At 43.7% G+C, this 19,263-nt stretch overlaps 1 protein-coding gene across 1 annotated transcript in view; it reads left to right on the plus strand.

Moving 5' to 3' along the window:
• Nucleotides 1-11,188: 11,188 nt before the first annotated feature.
• The window catches only part of LOC126354014 (ATP-dependent translocase ABCB1-like), a 212,921-nt gene continuing 204,846 nt past the window's right edge, over nt 11,189-19,263 (plus strand). The window contains exon 1 of the mRNA XM_050003333.1: nt 11,189-11,258. The gene's annotated coding sequence lies outside the window, so the exon portion shown is untranslated. The remainder of the gene's footprint in view (nt 11,259-19,263) is intronic.

A 19,263-nucleotide genomic window follows, 5' to 3' on the forward strand; every position in this document is an offset into this window, starting at 1 on the left:
TACCTATTTACTTTAAACATTATCACTCGACTTTACAGCGATAGCAGTAATTGTTTCAGTTTACAGATATTACAATTTTACAACTTCTGGCTCTGGTGTATTATATACTAATCTGCACGCACATTTCTGATGGTAAGACGGAATTGCGCTGGCCAAATGTATACCACCAAAGTCTCCCAATATTTTACATAGGACATTCACTATGTGAGGAGGATAACGGGCAAACTGGGGACCAGATACTTTAACATAGGGGGTCAAATTTCCGGAATTAAACGAGCACATTCATTACCTTACACAATCCGAAGCTGGAAATAAAAGAATTAGTACAAATATTCAAATACCTCTTTTCCATGCGTGAACATTGAGACAGACGCACTGAGAGCACGTCTGCTCACTTACCCGTCTTCTGTAACACTCCTCGCATATGGCGGGCACCCGGAGGTCTTCCTGGGCCCCGGTGGTCGAACCACTTGGCCGTGACCAACCTCTCCACCCCAAATCTTGTGACAATGGAAACTCTTTGACTTTTACCTGCCTGTGCTGTCTCTCTGGTCCCCTATCCAGGAGTAAAGTTGACACTACTATACTACAGAACTACTTCCCAACAAAGATTTGGCCACGCTTTACAGAAAGGTGTGAGGAGGATTAGGAAAGTTCATGTGGAGATTCACATTCACGTACAAGAAATGCGTAATACACGACACATATAAATACGTATTATGAATCCTTCCACCCGTCCACATGGGTTCTGTTGCACCCGCGGCCGGCCGCGTCGTGTAATAAAATTGGCTGCGGAGCCGCCTCTGTTTCTATTTCCCAGTGCGAGAGAGCAGCGAAACCTGCTGCTTATAGAGCGGAACCTACTGTACCGTTTCAAAGTATTAAAAAAAATTCCGAATGATATCCAAAAGTGTTGCATAATATGTGGTGCAATGTAGTAAACGCATAAGTGATAAGCCTTCTTTAAACAGTGGGATGATGAGAGTAACTATTCCTATGAAATAATATTCAAAGACAATGACATTAGGATGAAATGTGGATCCAAAAAGACAGCGTAAAAATTCAGCTGATGTTCACACGTAACACTGGTCTGAACAATACTGTGCTTCGTAAAGTGGATAAATAATCTAGAAATGGTACGATGTTAACAGAGGATTTCTATAAAAACCAAACATCTTAATAAGTTGATATCTAAATCCATGACTCAGGGAACTGGGGTGGTCTTTCCCTTAGATCTTAGCAAGTTAATTAGCTCACAATAATTACTCTAACGAATTAGGTGCGCAGTGCTGCAGTCTTCCCTCAAACTTCTTCTCTTAAAAAATAATAACGTTATTCAAAATTATGTTCTTTTCACCTTCTATTATATACATTATATTCATCCATAGGATCATATATTGAAAACAATAGACTGGCTGGGTGAGATTAAGATATGTGAACACAAAATAAGCAGTCTTGCATATGCGGATGACTTAGTTGTGATGGCAGATTCGATTGAAAGTTTGCAAAGGAATATTTCAGAGCTAGATCAGAAATGTAAGGACTATGGTATGAAGATTAGCATCTCCAAAACGAAAGTAATGTCAGTGGGAAAGAAATATAAACAAATTGAGTGCCAAATAGGAGGAACAAAGTTAGAACAGGTGGACGGTTTCAAGTACTTAGGATGCATATTCTCACAGGATGGCAACATAGTGAAAGAACTGGAAGCAAGGTGTAGCAAAGCCAATGCAGTAAGCGCTCAGCTACGATCTACTATCTTCTTCAAGAAGGAAGTCAGTACCAAGACTAAGATATCTGTGCACCGATCAATCTTTCGACCAACTTTGTTGTGTGGGAGTGAAAGCTGGGTGAATTTAGATTAGCTTAGCAACAAGTTTGAGGTTACGGATATGAAAGTAGCTAGGATGATTGCAGGTACTAGTAGATGGGAACAATGGCAGGAGGGTGTCCACAATGAGGAAATCAAAGAAAAACTGGGAATGAACTCTATAGATGTAGCAGTCAGGGCGAAGGGTCATGTTACACGCATGGGAGAAGCAAGGATACCTAGAGACTCATAGGTTCAGCAGTAGAGGGTAGGAGGAGTCGGGGCAGACCAAGGAGAAGGTACCTGGATTCGCTTAAGAATGGTTTTGAAGTAATAGGTTTAACACCAGAAGAGGCCTCCCCCCTTGAACCATGGACCTTGCCGTTGGTGGGGAGGCTTGCGTGCCTCAGCGATACAGATGGCCGTACCGTAAATGCAACCACAACGGAGGGGTATCTGTTGAGACGCCAGACAAACATGTGGTTCCTGATGAGGGGCAGCAGCCTTTTCAGTAGTTGCAGGGGCAACAGTCTGGATGATTGACTGATCTGGCCTTGCAACATTAACCAAAACGGCCTTGCTGTGCTGGTACTGCGAACGGCTGAAAGCAAGGGGAAACTACAGCCGTAATTTTTCCCGAGGACATGCAGCTTTATTGTATGATTAAATGATGATGACGTCCTCTTGGGTAAAATATTCCGGAGGTAAAATAGTCCCCCATTCGGATCTCCGGGCGGGGACTACTCAGGAGGACGTCGTTATCAGGAGAAAGAAAACTGGCGTTCTACGGATCGGAGCGTGGAATGTCAGATCCCTTAATCGGGCAGGTAGGTTAGAAAATTTAAAAAGGGAAATGGATAGGTTAAAGTTAGATATAGTGGGAATTAGTGAAGTTCGGTGGCAGGAGGAACAAGACTTTTGGTCAGGTGAATACAGGGTTATAAATACAAAATCAAATAGGGGTAATGCAGGAGTCCGTTTAATAATGAATAAAAAAATAGGAGTGAAGGTAAGTTACTACAAACAGCATAGTGAACCCATTATTGTGGCCAAGATAGACACAAAGCCCAAGTCTGCTACAGTAGTACAAGTTTATATGCCAACTAGCTCTGCAGATGATGAAGAAATTGATGAAATGTATGATGAGGTAAAAGAAATTATTCAGGTTGTGAAGGGAGACGAAAATTTAATAGTCATGGGTGACTGGAATTCGAGTGTAGGAAAAGGGAGAGAAGGAAACATAGTAGGTGATTATGGATTGGGGCTAAGAAATGAAAGAGGAAGCCGTCTGGTAGAATTTAATCATAGCTAATCCTTGGTTCAAGAATCATAAAAGAAGGTTGTATACATGGAAGAATCCTGGAGATACTAGAAGGTATCACACAGATCACATAATGGTAAGACAGAGGTTTAGGAATCAGGTTTTAAATTGTAGGACATTTCCAGGGGCAGATGTGGACTCTGACCACAATCTATTGGCTATGACCTGTTGGTTAAAACTGAAGAAACTGCAAAAAGGTGGGAATTTAAGGACATGGGATCTGGATAAGCTGAAAGAACCAGAGGTTGTACAGAGTTTCAAGGAGAGCATAAGGGAATAATTGACAGCAATGGGGGAAAGAAACACAGTAGAAGATGAATGGGTAGCTCTGAGGGATGAAGTAGTGAAGGCAGCAGAGGATAAAGTAGGTAAAAAGACGAGGGCTGCTAGAAATCCTTGGGTAACAGAAGAAATATTGAATTTAATTGATGAAAGGTGAAAATATAAAAATGCAGTAAATGAAGCAGGCAAAAAGGAATACAAACGTATCAAAAATGAGATCGACAGGAAGTGCAAAATGACTAAGCAGGGATGGCTAGAAGACAAATGTAAGGATGTAGAAACTTATCTCACTAGGGGTAAGATAGATACTGCCTACAGGAAAATTAAAGAGACCTTTGGAGAGAAGAGAACCACGTGTATGAATATCAAGAGCTCAGATGGCAACCCAGTTCTAAGCAAAGAAGGGAAGGCAGAAAGGTGGAAGGAGTATATAGAAGGTTTAAACAAGGGCGATGTACTTGAGGACAATATTATGGAAATGGAAGAGGATGTAGATGATGACGAAATGGGAGGTAAGATACTGCGTGAAGAGTTTGACAGAGCACTGAAAGACCTGAGTCGCAACAAGGCCCCCGGAGTAGACAACATTCCATTAGAACTACTGACGGCCTTGGGAGAGCCAGTCATGACAAAACTCTACCAGCTGGTGAGCAAGATGTATGAGACAGGTGAAATACCCTCAGACTTCAAGAATAATATAAAAATCCCATTCTCAAAGAAAGTATGTGCTGACAGACGTGAAAACTACCGAATTATCAGTTTAATAAGTCACAGCAGCAAAATACTAAAGCGAACTCTTTACAGACGAATGGAAAAACTGGTAGATGCGGACCTCGGGGAGGGTCAGTTTGGATTCCGTCGAAATGTTGGAACACGTGAGGCATTACTGACCTCACGACTTATCTTAGAAGAAAGATTAAGAAAAGGCAAACCTATGTTTCTAGCATTTGTAGACTTAGAGAAAGCTTTTGACAATGTTGACTGGAATACTCTCTTTCCAATTCTAAAGTTGGCAGGGGTAAAATACAGGGAGTGAAAGGCTATTTACAATTTGTGCAGAAACCAGATGGCAGTTATTAGAGTCGAGGGGCATGAAAGGGAAGCAGTGGTTGGGAAAGGAGTGAGACAGGGTTGTAGCCTCTCCCCGATATTATTCAATCTGTATATTGAGCAAGCAGTAAAGGAAACAAAAGAAAAAAATCGAAGTTGGTATTAAAATCCATGGAGAAGAAATAAAAACTTTGAGGTTCGCCGATGACATTGTAATTCTGTCAGAGACGGCAAAGGACTTGGAAGAGCAGTTGAACGGAATGGACAGTGTCTTGAAAAGAGGATATAAGATGAACATCAACAAAAGCAAAACGAGGATAATGGAATGTAGTCAAATTAAATCGGGTGATGCTGAGGGAATTAGATTAGGAAATGAGACACTTAAAGTAGTAAAGGAGTTTTGCTATTTAGGAAGTAAAATAACTGATGATGTTCGAAGTAGAGAGGATATAAAATGTAGACTGGCAATGGCAAGGAAAGCGTTTCTGAAGAAGAGAAATTTGTTAACATCGAATATAGATTTATGTATCAGGAAGTCGTTTCTGAAAGTATTTTTTTGGAGTGCAGCCATGTATGGAAGTGAAACATGGACGATAACTAGTTTGGGCAAGAAGAGAATAGAAGCTTTCGAAATGTGGTGCTACATAGAATGCTGAAGATTAGATGGGTAGATCACGTAACTAATGAGGAGGTATTGAATAGGATTGGGGAGAAGAGAAGTTTGTGGCACACCTTAACTAGAAGAAGGGATCGGTTGGTAGGACATGTTTTGGGGCATCAAGGGATCACAAATTTAGCATTGGAGGGCAGCGTGGAGGGTATAAATCGTAGAGGGAGACCAAGAGATGAATACACTAAGCAGATTCAGAAGGATGTAGGTTGCAGTAGGTACTGGGAGATGAAGCAGCTTCCACAGGATAGAGTAGCATGGAGAGCTGCATCAAACCAGTCTCAGGACTGAAGACAACAACAACAACAACAACAGAAGAGGCACCAATGTTAGCACTGAACAGGGGAACATGGAGGAATTTTATAAGGGGGTATGCTCCAGACTGAACGCTTGAAGACATAATCAGTCTTAAATGATGATGATGATGATTCATCCTTGCTGTCCTTTACAAGAATTCCTTTTCACCTAACACACAAAATCATAAGCCAACACAGCACTACTGAATATGTCTATCAGTTAAGGCACTACAACAAAGAATGAATCAGACTGCAAAAAAAAGCAAAGACCGTGCCACAACAAGACCACAGACTGTTTTACCGTATCATAACTTGCTTCTTCTCTCTGGAGTGCACATCGATAACTTGTAAAACTCAAAATGACGTCCCCACCGTATCACTTGTATCATTCTTCCATGCAGTCCGTTGCCCGCACTCCTTCCGCTACCAGGTAAAGCGCTGCGCCCCTTTCTGTTCTTTAGAAGCTTCCATTTCTTTGTTTCAGCACAACCGAGTGCAGCGGACGGCCGATGGGTGCACGAGCGGGCGCTTTCGAAACGTGCTTGTGCACCCGTGTCCCTCTAGCGGAGAGTTTGTGGCCTCAGCACTCCTATACTGACCACACCTTTTGACGTAGGCACCGGCATTACGATTCTTTCAGTGGTTTCCAGTTTATATCCTTCGGCTCGTTTCTTTTCGAATGACTATAATAGACGAAACTACACAGACAACTGTACCGCAGGTACAACCACTGCGGAGGAATGTCTGAGACCAGGCTAACACAAGCGGAAGGAGAACAGTCTACTTGATTGATTGATCTAGCCTTCTAACGTCGATCATCATGGCCTTGCTGTGCTGTTACCTTGCACAGCTGAAAGGAAAGGAAAACTACAGCTGTTACTTTTCTTCCGAGAGCATGCTTCTCTACTGTGTGATTAAATGAAGATAGCATTTCCCCTTTATCCGCATTCGAGTCCCCAGTCCGGCATAAATTTTCTTTGTTGTTATTTCATTATACAACTGAGGGTTGTTCATGTTCGTAGCTGTGATTAGATGTAGTTATTTCATAACGATTGTAGTCGCCACAATGCCTGTTCTTTTGGGCGCATGCATGTTCGAACGAACTATGCTTCGTAAAAGGCGTATTTGGAAAGTAAGGTCCGGTTAGAAGCGAAATGGAAACCACTGTGAAAATCCGTTGAATCCTTGGACAAATGTGTTGACTGCTGTCTTTATTGTGCCTTCGATCACTTCACATCGCTCTTTTCAGCTCATAGCGCGAAGACATTACTTAGAAATGCCTGAAACAATAGTCTCTCCCCCTAAGCATGTGGATCTGGTGAGAGATTTTGCCCACATAACATAAATGTCATGCTTTTCGTTTATCAAGACAGTTTTCAGCCTCATTCTGCAGGGGCAATGAAGACGATCCTGCAGCATTTTCGAAGGGAAGTATTTGATAACCCACAATACAGCCCTTAATTGGCTCCCTTTCATCTTTGCTCACATGAACTGCTGGTTACGAAGACAACATTCTGTCACAAACAACGAAAGGCGGACGAGCGTGAATTGGTGGAAGGCACAGGCGGCTGCTTTTTGTGCCGAGGATACTGGAAAGTTTATACAACGTCACGACAAACGTCTAAGTCGGAGCGGCGATTATTTCGAGAGGTAGCTGGATGATCTGGGTAACTGTTTTGAATAAAAAAAATTTTAGTTTCACTGTGGTTTTCATTTCGCGTCCAATCGGATCTTACTTTTCAAACAGTCCTCGTATTTTTGAATAACAGAGGCAGTGCAATATCGTTTACTCACATTCAGAAAAAAGCCAAACACCTTGGACGACAAGAGCTAGAACGTTCATACCCACAGGACACGTAGATTAGTATGCTGTGCAGAAATGATTACCATCCCAGCATGTGCTGTTCCGTAGAAGCCACAGTGTCTGCAAGGCCACTGACAACCCATTCCATGCTTGTTGGTATCGACGTTTATAAGGAGCGAATGGCGTCCTGTGGAATAGCCATCTCTACTGTATTTAGCTAGTACCAAAGTTCATCTGTGGTGGTTGGTGTTGGGTCACAGCACTGCACTCGTCTTTTCACCATATCCAACACATTTTCGATTGGCGACAAGTCTGGCGATCTGGAGGGCCAGGGTAAAAGCCCGACATCCTGTGACACCAAGAAGGAACTTGTTCGTGGAGGAGAATGTGGTGAAGCATTGCCTTGCTGAAAAATGGCATCTGCGGCGCTATGCAGGCAGAATATACCTATGAGTCGCAGAATGTCATTCATGTACCTCACATTAGTCACAGTGCCCTGGAGGCGCACCAACTGTGATTTGTGGTTGTATCCACTAGCACCCCACGCCATAAGGCCCTCAGGTGGCGCTGTATGTCAGGTGCTAATGCACTCACTGTGATGCCGCTCCCCCTGTCTGCGGCGAACCAAAATGCGACCATCATTTTCAAACAAACGATATCTGGATTCGCCCGAAGATACTATCTGGTGCTATTCCTGTCCCCAGTGACGTCGTTCCATACACTGTCTAACACTTTTCGGGACTTTCGTCAAATTAAATTCAAAATTAACAGCCTCAGTTGCGGAGTTACCTAGATTTACCTAGGTTTCAATTGGGATAACCCAACCTTCTTCAGAATTACACTTACTAATGTTTGTCCATAATGGACATTGTCAAACTAAAAATGGACAAACATTAGTAAGTGTAATTCTGAAGAAGGTAGGGTTATCCCAATTGAAACCTAGGTAAATCTAGGTAACTCCACAACTGAGGCTGTTAATTTTGAATTTAATATTTATACAGTTGCTGACAGGGCCGCGAAATGCTGAAAGTATTGACTTTCGTCAAAGGTAGGTCGAGAAATTGACGATGCGCACGTAACTCATGCCGTATCAAACGGCGACGGATTGTCATCTCTAATCGTGTACGATGTGCTACAATGTTCCACTGTTGCACCAGAGCAGAGGAGTACACAGATCAGTCCTTCAATGCCAATCGATGAGGCATCGATCTTCTCGGGAGGGTGGTCTGGGTTGCGCGATCTGACCGATCTCGTCCTTCCATGAGTCATTCAGCACATACCCACTACACTGCCGAAATACCTCGTCCCACACCAGCAGCAATTTGTAGGATGGATGTATCACATTCTTTCATGCCAATAACTACCTGATATGATAGTACGGTTCGCCCATACGTCTGCGAGGCATCCTGCACTTCTGCCCAAGTCACACTGATCCATTACCTTCGCTCAGTAGCTACAACGAGATCCGGAAGGACGTTTTGCCGGTAGGTGGTGTTGCGCCGCGATATCGATGTTGACCTGGAACCCGCTGGCCGTCATGGTTAAAATGCTAATGATTTCTGAGTAATATACTAACGTAAATATCCTGTGAATATGGATCACCTATCTCTAGTCGTTCAAAGTGTTCTGCTTTTTCTGAACATGAGTGTATTTATTACAGACAGCGCGCAGCTGATTTTCAATTAAAATGTCTCCCCTCAACGGGAATACAGATGTGAATGTACAAGTGCAGGTTGTAGACGCATGGTTGACGACTTATGGAAGATTGGGTGTGGTCATGATATGTGATCGTAAAAGTCAAATGGTAAGGTGACAGCTCACGATAGGCGTGAAATCCGATGTTCGTACCCGATCCGGCACAAATTTTCATTGTCGTCATTCCATTATACAGCTAATGGTTGTCCACATTCACAACTGTGGGAACATTGCATCGTATTTCTGAATGAGACGGGCACTGCAGTACCGTATTTATCTTTCGACAGTGAACAAGCGCCTTTCGCTTTAAATACATTTGTATGTACGAGTGCAGACTGTAGACACATGATTGAGAAGTTATGGAAGTTTGAGTCTGGCCGTGATTCGTCCTCGGATAGCCTCACCTCCAGCAAAGCCAGGTGAGGTTGTTTATCTCTTGTGCCTCTCTCGAGTAACTACGCTGAAGACACCCATGGCTTACTCCTATAGAAAGTCAACTATCAAGATCAGCTTCTCTACTGGATTCGCGGGATCCAAAGCCTTCCAAATCGAACTCTTCGTACGGGAAGAGATCAGAATAGATCCACAGAACCTGATAGGCACGTATCTCTCTATTATGAGTGGTGCGGTTTACCTTAAGTTGATCAACAACACAGTATGTGATAAAATTGTACATGAGAATAAGAAAGGGCTAAAACTGAAACATTCCGATGGCAACGCGGAGACAGTGTTAATCGATAACGCGGGACTTGAACTCCGCACTACTTGTGTTTTTGAATTTTCCTTCGAGGTACCGGAAGATATCGTGGTCAATGCTTTACAACCAAACGAGCGCGTCCTGAGCCACGTCGCCGAAAAATGGACCACTTTTACAACATATCCCTTTCTCAAAGGGATGAGGCAATTTCGGGTCGTGTTTACAAGGGTTGTCCAATCTTATTATCTTACTGGTGGCTGCAGAGCGATAATTAGTTACGAGGGCCGCCAAAGACCTGCTCGTATTGTGACAAGAAGGACCACGTACGCTCGGAATGCGTCTAAACGAGAATAATTCAAATACCGAAGAGCGAAGTTGTACTCTCACCCACGACAGCATCCATGGCTTCTTTGAGAATAGTCCTCCTTGCACGTTCCACAGTACAAAATGACGGACGATCCCATGGGACAGACGACACAGGTGGATGACAATGTGTCCAAGATGTCAAACGAGGAACGCCTAGCTGAGCAACTGAAACAGAAGTCGGGCGTAGCGCGGACGGAGACGAGTATGGAAGTCTGCCGGCTGGTGGAACCGACAGCCGCTTTTGCCCCCTACTTCCAAGACGATGATGCTTTTGAACAGCATCCGGATATGGAGATGGATGTACGACATCCCAAACAGATGTCACCAAAACGGTGAAAGAGAAGACGTCGCACACCATCGGACCATTGCTTTCTACGTACGGGAGACCATAAACGAGGCAGACGATGACGACGCCACAGTAGGGAGCGTTGGAGTCTCCGGCGACGATACCATCTAATGCCAACGTTTTCTCTCCACCATCGAGACCTTTTAGGTAGAGCCCCAGAAAGTCCCAGAACGCTGTACAGCGGAGAAAGCCATGGTTGCAATAGCAGAGAGTGCGAAGGTTCGGCAGCAGGAGTTGTCTTAACAGAATTGGGCCGATGAAAGTGAGGAAATCCAGCAGCCTACAACCACGAGATTCACGGTTGAGGCAATACCCCCCACCCCCACCAAACACACACACACACACACACACACACACACACACACACACAGAGCCCATTTTATAATTGACGATGACCGACTGACTCACACCGCCGACGTAGAGCGGACTGACTAGGACAGTGTGCGCCTAACATGCATTGCTTACAACAAATAAGACAGCACGCGTTCCGTATGATATCTATTAACGTTAATACCATACGATCGGCTGTCAGGCGACATTACTCGCAGATATGTTAGAAGCGGCAGATAAAGAAATCGTTTACAGACAGCATACGACGACGAATTCTTGTCCCTCTATAGTTACGGCAGCTTTATGTCGCCAACTTCAGAAACCGGTCGTGGCAGAACGATACTTGTTAAGTAGGGTATCGTTGCAGAGGACGTCAGCTACTTACCATCGGCAGAATGGCCGTGACTGTATTTGTAGTGCGCCTTATCAGCACCTACGCACCGTCAGTCACGGACAAACAAAGAGAACGATCACGCCTCTTCGCGAAAGAAATAACACCGCTCTTTCTACACTGCACGCTCGTTACATCCACGGCGGCGACTGCAATTGTGATCTGGCGACGAAGGATCTGTTCCCACTGCAGAACCCTTTGTAAGTAGGCTGTTTAAGTTTTTATGTTGGCAAAGCCACCTAGCGCTCTGTACGAAAATCACTGACTGTGGGTGTGTGCAGTCTGTGGCTGGTTGGAATATTCGCTTGTGTAGTGTTGGGCAGTTGGATGTGAGCAGCGCTTAGCGTTGCACAGTTGGCGGTGAGCCAATGAGCCGCCAGCAGTGGTGGATGTGGAGAGAGAGATGCCAGAGTTTTGAGCGGACGATCTGGACGTGTGGCCGTCAGAAAAAGGAAATGTGTTTAATTGGATGTCACTATATATATATATATACAGGGTGTTTCAAAAATGACCGGTATATTTGAAACGGCAATTCAAACTAAACCGTTTGTTGCAATATGCTTGGGACAACAGTACATTTTCAGGCAGACAAACTTTCGAAATTACAGTAGTTACAATTGTCAACAACAGACGGCGCTGCGGTCTGGGAAACTCTATAGTACGATATTTTCCACATACCCACCATGCGTAGCAATAATATGGTGTAGTCTCTGAATGAAATTACCCGAAACCTTTGACAACGTGTCTGGCAGAATGGCTTCACATGCAGATGAGATGTACTGCTTCAGCTGTTCAATTATTTCTGGATTCTGGAGGTACACCTGGTCTTTCAAGTGTCCCCACAGAAAGAAGTCACAGGGGTTCTTGTCTGGCGAATAGGGAGGCCAATCCACGCCGCCTCCTGTATGTTTCGGATAGCCCAAAGCAATCACATGATCATCGAAATATTCATTCAGGAAATTAAAGACGTCTGCCGTGCGATGTGGCCGGGCACCATCTTGCATAAACCACGAGGTGTCCGCAGTGTCGTCTAAGACAGTTTGTACCGCCACAAATTCACGAAGAATGTCCATATAGCGTGAAGCAGTAATCGTTTCGGATCTGAAAAATGGGCCAATGATTCCTTTGGAAGAAATAGCGGCCCAGATCAGTACTTTTTGAGGATGCAGGGACGATGGGACTGCAACATGGGGCTTTTCGGTTCCCAATATGCGCCAGTTCCAGGTAAAAATAAGCTTCGTCAGTAAACCAAATGCTGCCCACATGCATATCGCCGTCATCAATCCTGTGCACTATATCGTTAGTGAATGTCTCTCGTGCAGCAATGGTAGTGGCGCTGAGGGGTTGCCGCGTTTGAATTTTGTATGGATAGAGGTCTAAACTCTGGCGCATGAGACGATACGTGGACGTTGGCGTCATTTGGACTGCAGCTGCAACACGGCGAACGGAAACCCGAGGCCGCTGTTGGATCACCTGCTGCACTAGCTGCGCGTTGCCCTCTGTGGTTGCCGTACGCGGTCGCCCTATCTTTCCAGCACGTTCATCCGTCACGTTCCCAGTCCGTTGAAATTTTTCAAACAGATCCTTTATTGTATCGCTTGTCGGTCCTTTGGTTACATTAAACCACCGTCGAAAACTTCGTCTTGTTGCAGCAACACTGTGTTCTAGGCGGTGGAATTCCAACACCAGAAAAATCCTCTGTTCTAAGGAATAAACCATGTTGTACACAGCACACTTGCACGTTGTGAACAGCACACTCTTACAGCAGAAAGACGACGTACAGAATGGCGCCCCCACAGACTTCGTTGTCTTCTATATCTTTCACATCACTTGCAGCGCCATCTGTTGTTGAAAATTGTAACTACTTTAATTTTGAAAGTTTGTCCGAATGAAAATGTACTGTTGTCCCAAGCATACTGCAACAAACGGTGTATTTCTATCGCTGCTCGTTTAGTTTTTATTGCCGTTTCAAATATACCGGTCATTTTTGAAACACCCTATATATATAATGACTTTTGAACGCTATTAAGGTAAATACATTGTTTGTTCTCTATAAAAATCTTTCATTTGCTAACTATGCCTATCAATAGTTAGTACCTTCAGTAGTTAGAATCTTTAATTTAGCTGTTCAGCTGGCACTATTCGCGCTCGCTGTATTGCAGTAGTTCGAGTAAAGAAGATGTTTGTGAGTTAAGTGATTCATGAAAGGTACAGGTTATTTTTAGTTCAAATGGCTCTGAGCACTGTGGGACTTAACTTGTGAGGTCATCAGTCCCTTAGAACTAGGAACTACTTAAATCTAACTAAGTAGCTAGGTACGGGTTTTTGTTTAAGTTTCGAGAACGTACTTTCACCGAGGAGTCAAGCAGTATATTGCTCCCTCCTACGTATATCTCACGAAAAGACCATGAGAATAAAATCAGCGAGTTAGAGCCCACACAGAGGCATACCGACAATCTTTATTTCCACGAGCAATACGAGACTGGAATAGAAGGGAGGACATACAGAGGTACTCAAGGCACCCTCCGCCACACGCCGTCAGGTGGCTTGCGGAGTATAGATGTAGATGTAGATGTAGAACCTAAAGACATCACACACATGAATGCCCGAGGCAGTATTCGAACCTGCAACCGTAGCGGTCGCGTGGTTCCTGGCTGTAGCGCCAAGAACCGCTCCGACACCCTGGCCGGCCGTATTGTTAGTCAGGGCCGCTTTTTTTGTAGGGATTATTGAAAATCAGATTGCATTGCGCTAAAAAAAGTATTGTGTGTCAGTTTATTGATGATTAGAATAAGTAAAGAGAGAAATGACTGAGTACGTTTAATTTTATTCAGCTCTCTCTACATAACGTAGAAGTTTGCCAGCACAGTAATTCATAATTTTTCTAACGGGACATTTCACCGTGCCCAGAACTGAGAACACTGGTAGAAGATCTGCAGCTGATAAATCCTTGGGAAAATATTCATGGAGACCACAGTGGATACATGTATGTAACTTCTGCCTTATTCGATCTTAAGTCCTCCAAAGGTCTCTCAAATTTCGATTCTAATACTGCATCCCCTATCTCTTCTAAATAAACTCGTCTTTCTTCTTCTATCACATCAGACTAATCATGCCCCTCATAGAGGCCTTCAATGTACTCTTTCCACCTATCCGCTCTCTTGTCTCTCTGTATCAATGGAATTCCCGTTGCACTGTTAATGTTACCATCCTTGCTTTTAATTTCTTATATGCTCAGTCAGTCCTTCCGAAATCATTCCTCTTTCGATTCCTTCGTATTTTCATGCTGCCATTTTGTCTTAGCTCCCCTACACTTCCTATTTGTTTCACTCCGCAGCGACTTTTATTTGTGTTTCCTGAAGTTAACTGAACATTTTTGTACTTCCTCCTTTCATCGGTCGACTCAAGTATTTCTTCTGTTACCCATGGTTTCTTCGCAGTTACCTTCTTTGTTCCTACGTTTCTCTTTCCAACTTTTGTGATTCCAGATACGGGACAGTATAAAGTGACTGGGGAACGTCCTTACAAATGATGTGAGTGCATAACGGCGATGGACTTCAAGAGGCCGCTCCAAGCCTTCCCGAATGGTGTCAGAGCGAACAACATGAGCACCTTGGACATCACTCAGTGGGTCACCTACATAAATACCCACATGGCGTCGCGAATCCCCCAGCTTCTTCCAATGCCGAAGACGGTTACTCGATGCGGTCTGGCAGCTTTTCGATACTTCGTCAGCATGGGGTTGCTCTTGAAGATCCTGTATAATGCCCTGACCCTACCCAATGATGGATGAGGCCTCGGGCTTTTTACTATCGTATGGTGACCAGTTGTCTCGTCGTTATATTGAGAATGAGGGATAGACAACAGCTGAGCCTCTCAGGGCTCTTGGTAGACGAACTGGCAGCAGCTTTTCGAACTGTACCGTTGGCGATGAAAAACATTTCCCAACTATTTCATGGTATCAGAGATTTTTTCTTTGAATATAGCTACGCTATGAAAGATCTCCCGGCCAATAGACAGCTCACAGTGCAAGGCGTCTATCGAATACTCAAAAGCAGCTGTCCCGTAATTTTTTTCCACTAAATGGGCCCAACTTCATTACAACACGTCCAGTAATTAATTACTAGCTATTTTCACAGACGACAGCAATATCATCAGTGATTATTGTCGCTGATATCCTTGCTCCCTAAATTTTGATCATTATGAACATTTCTTTTATCTCCTTCATCGCTTCTACGATAAAGTTAGAACAGTAGAGAAGAATACCCTATTGATGCCCACACATGTCGTACATTGCGCTTCTTTCCCTATAACGCATATTTTCTTCGACATTATGACCATCTTGCAGTACTTTACTAGGTCCCACGCTTCTCCCAGGTCGACAAATCCCACGAAAGTGTTTATAATTGTCTTGCTTCAAATGGCTCTGAGCACTATGGGACTTAACAGCTATGGTCATCAGTCCCCTAGAACTTTGAACTACTTAAACCTAACTAACGTAAGGACATCACACAACACCCAGTCATTTCGAGGCAGAGAAAATCCCTGACTCCGCCGGGAATCGAACCCGGGAACCCGGGCGTGGGAAGTGAGAACGCAACAGCATGACCACGAGCTGCGGACTGTCTTGCTTCAATTATAACACGTAACACCGGCCTCTCTCGAACCTTTGCTTTTCCTCAAGGCAAAATCGTCGCCATTCAAAAGACCCACTGTTCTCCTTTCTTTTGTGTACTATTGTGGTCATCATCTTAGATCCGCGAGCTCTGAGATTTTTTACGCGATAATTCCCGCATTTATCCCATCTTATTAACTTCAGTGCTGTTGGATCACATTCTTCAGAAATTAAGCCATATTTTTCGATCCTAATAGATTCCACACACTGAAAGCTCACTGTTACATAATATTTCGAGTTAAGAATGCTATATTTGATATTAGTTTGAAGCCATTTCGAGGTAAGCCCATTTAATTATGCATCTGACTTTACAATCTGTGTAACATGGAGTCAACGATGAGTCCTCCCAATACAAAGCGCAATGGACACAGTCTATGACGCGTCACCGGAAATGATTAAGTGCAATAATAATTAATAACTCAAAAAATTAGTCATCTTTTGGATGATGTTTAGTATAAAAGGAATTTTCCGTATAGGAATAGTCCTTGCTATACAAATGTGGTACTTTTTTTGTACGATCTGCAAAATCTATGAATGCTTCTTAAGTGAGTTCCCTGGGACTGTTAACTGTATGTTTGAAGGGAATTTATATGAAGACCCATGATGATGCTTCAGGTTGTTCCCTCCAGCTTTCCTGCTCGAGGACTTATATTTTACGGCTGAAAACATATATAATGTTAAAAACCAGAAGTGCTGCGGAAGGTGCGAAACATTTGTACAGACTGACACATTCGCATTCCACATGCTATTAGTATACGTAAAACCATGATGATGTAAAACAAAGGTAATTTCAGGAGAAAGCAGTTATATTCACAAGATTAGTTAGAATCACAATATACAAGAAGTAGCTTTTGCGGGACAAAATAGTTAGTGTCATTAAGCAACAACACGCGGTCGCACCAAGTGAATATGAACATGTTACAGACAAGGAAATTACTGTAGTCCTTACGTACTAGATTTCTGAAGACATACTTTACCAAAAGCTGTTCAGGTACTATGGGAAAATGATAGTTTTTGTGGGCCGTGATACAGTTGCCCAGCTTTCGAAAGTGTGATATTAATTTCATACGAAAACATACTCGAAACAAGTACAAAATAGTATACTTTGAGGGAAAGCACCACAAATAACGATTTTCACTATAATCAGACTAACTTGCTGCCAGTTGAGGAAGGGCACGTACGTATAATACAGGCACAGTTACCGATAGACTGAATGGATACACAAGCCCACATGAGCACAAGGCCAAACCCATTCACGAAATAAAAAATCCAATTTCAATCAGAAAGCAAAAAAAGGAAGAATTTGCATAAGAGCGTGATCTGGGATGAAAATATTCGTTACAAGTGAGTGCAGTAGAATGAAAAACAATGTGTTCCCTAGGCAGAAGCATGTCTCCATCTCACCAGTAACTGCTGCATCTTGGTCCGCGTTCATTTATCTCAGTAAAAAACCACTGGCAACAACATGTTCAGAACGCCGACTGAGAGCAGGACAACGAACTAATGACTGCAAAATTTTAACCGCTGTGAATAGAATCTTCGTGGCAAAGCGTCTCAGTGGCTTAATCAACGCAAAGTGCAAACCCTTGAGAGATATCTACCTGCTAGTCCAAATAACTGCCTATGCCATTTCTGTCATTTGATTTTGCGGTCGTTCCAAGATTTTCCTTACACAGGGCACGGATGTCGGACGTAGTAGGCTTAGCAGTCAGGTAAAACAGAAGAGGCAGCGAATGGGGCGGAATTCTCATCAGACTTTTTGTTGGACAACATCAGACTTCAATGTTGGGCAAAGTGTGGGTGGACACACAATGCACCGAACACTGCTGCCGATGGTCCTCCACAGACGACGACCAGTGCATATGCCAATGTTAACACCATGACATCGGCAACTACAACTGAAATGGCTCGTGTCTGTCGGCACTGGACGTTGGCACAGCGGCAGAGCGTTGCGTGGTCAAACGAATACCGACACCTTCTCCGTCATGCCTATGGGAAGGAGCGAATCCGTCGTCTTCCAGGGGAACCGCTCCTTGACACCTATACGGCGGGACGTAGACAAGCTGCTGGCGGCTTTATTATGCCCCGGGGAACTATCAGTGGGTGCCCATGGGTCCAGTAGCTCGTGCAAGGCACTGTGACGGCCAAGGAGTATCGTACGCTGGTTACAGACCACGTACACCCCTTCATTAGAATCATGTTTCCCCACTGCAGTGGCAATTTCAACAATATAGTGCGCATTGTCACAAGGACAGGAGTGTGATGGAGTGGTTTGAGGGACACAGTGAAGAGTTCTAATTGATGTACTGGTCCCCCATCTCGCCAGATCTGAACGCGAACGAACACATTTGGGATGTGATTCAACGTCGCGTCAAAGCTCTTCGCCTCCGTACTGACAATTGCTGGGTAAGATATATGGCTTAAGTGTGCATATATGGTGCCAACTCCCTGCAGGGACTTACCGAGGCCTCACTGCTTCCACGCCACGAAGCATCGCTTCTGTTATCCGTGACAATGGTTGACACAAAAGGGATTATTGAGTAAGTCAGTACACACACACACACACACACATATATATATATATATATATATATATATATATATATATATATATATATATATATGGGGTAAGTCACCTAACGTTACCGCTGGATATATTTCGTAAACCACATCAAATACTGACGAACCTATTCCACAGACCGTACGTAAGGAGAGGGGCTAGTGTAATTGGTTAATACAAACCATAAAAAAATGCACGGAAGTTTTTTTATTGGAACACCGTTAGTTTTGTTAGCACATCTGAACATATAAACAAATACGTAATCAGTGCCGTTTGTTGCATTGTGTACTGTTAATTACATCCGGAGATATTGTAACCTAAAGTTGACGCTTGAATACCACTCCTCCGCTGTTCGATCATGGTAATGCACACGTGCGTCAGTGAAAAAGACCAATAAAAAGGTGTTAGCATGTGGACGTAATGTGCTGTTCCAGTCTCTTCTGTACCTAAGGTCCATCACCGTTCCCTTTGGATCCCTACGTAATTCGGTGCTCTCCCATACACACGATCGAACAGCGGAGGAGTGGTACTCAAGCGTCAACTTTAGGTTACAATATCTCCGGATGTAATCAACATTTTACAATGCAACAAACGGCACTGATTACGTATTTGTTTATATGTTCAGATGTGCTAACAAAACTAACGGGGTTCTGTTTTTTAAAAAAACCAGGTTTGTGTTAAAAAACATACTTCCGTGCATTTTTTTATGGTTTGTGTTAACCAATTACACTAACCCCTCTCCTCACGTACGGTCTGTGGAATCGGTCCGTCAGTATTTGATGTGGTTTACGAAATATATCCAGCGGTAACGTTAGGTGACTCACCCTGTATATCCTTAAGAGACAAAGAAACTGGTACACCTGCCTAATATCGTGTAGGGCCACCACCAGCACGCTGAAGTGTCACAACACGACGTAACATGGACTGGACTAATGTCTGAAGTAGTGCTGGAGGGAATTGACGCCATGAA

Source organism: Schistocerca gregaria, chromosome 3, assembly GCF_023897955.1.
Source record: "Schistocerca gregaria isolate iqSchGreg1 chromosome 3, iqSchGreg1.2, whole genome shotgun sequence".
Classification (NCBI taxonomy): domain Eukaryota; kingdom Metazoa; phylum Arthropoda; class Insecta; order Orthoptera; family Acrididae; genus Schistocerca; species Schistocerca gregaria.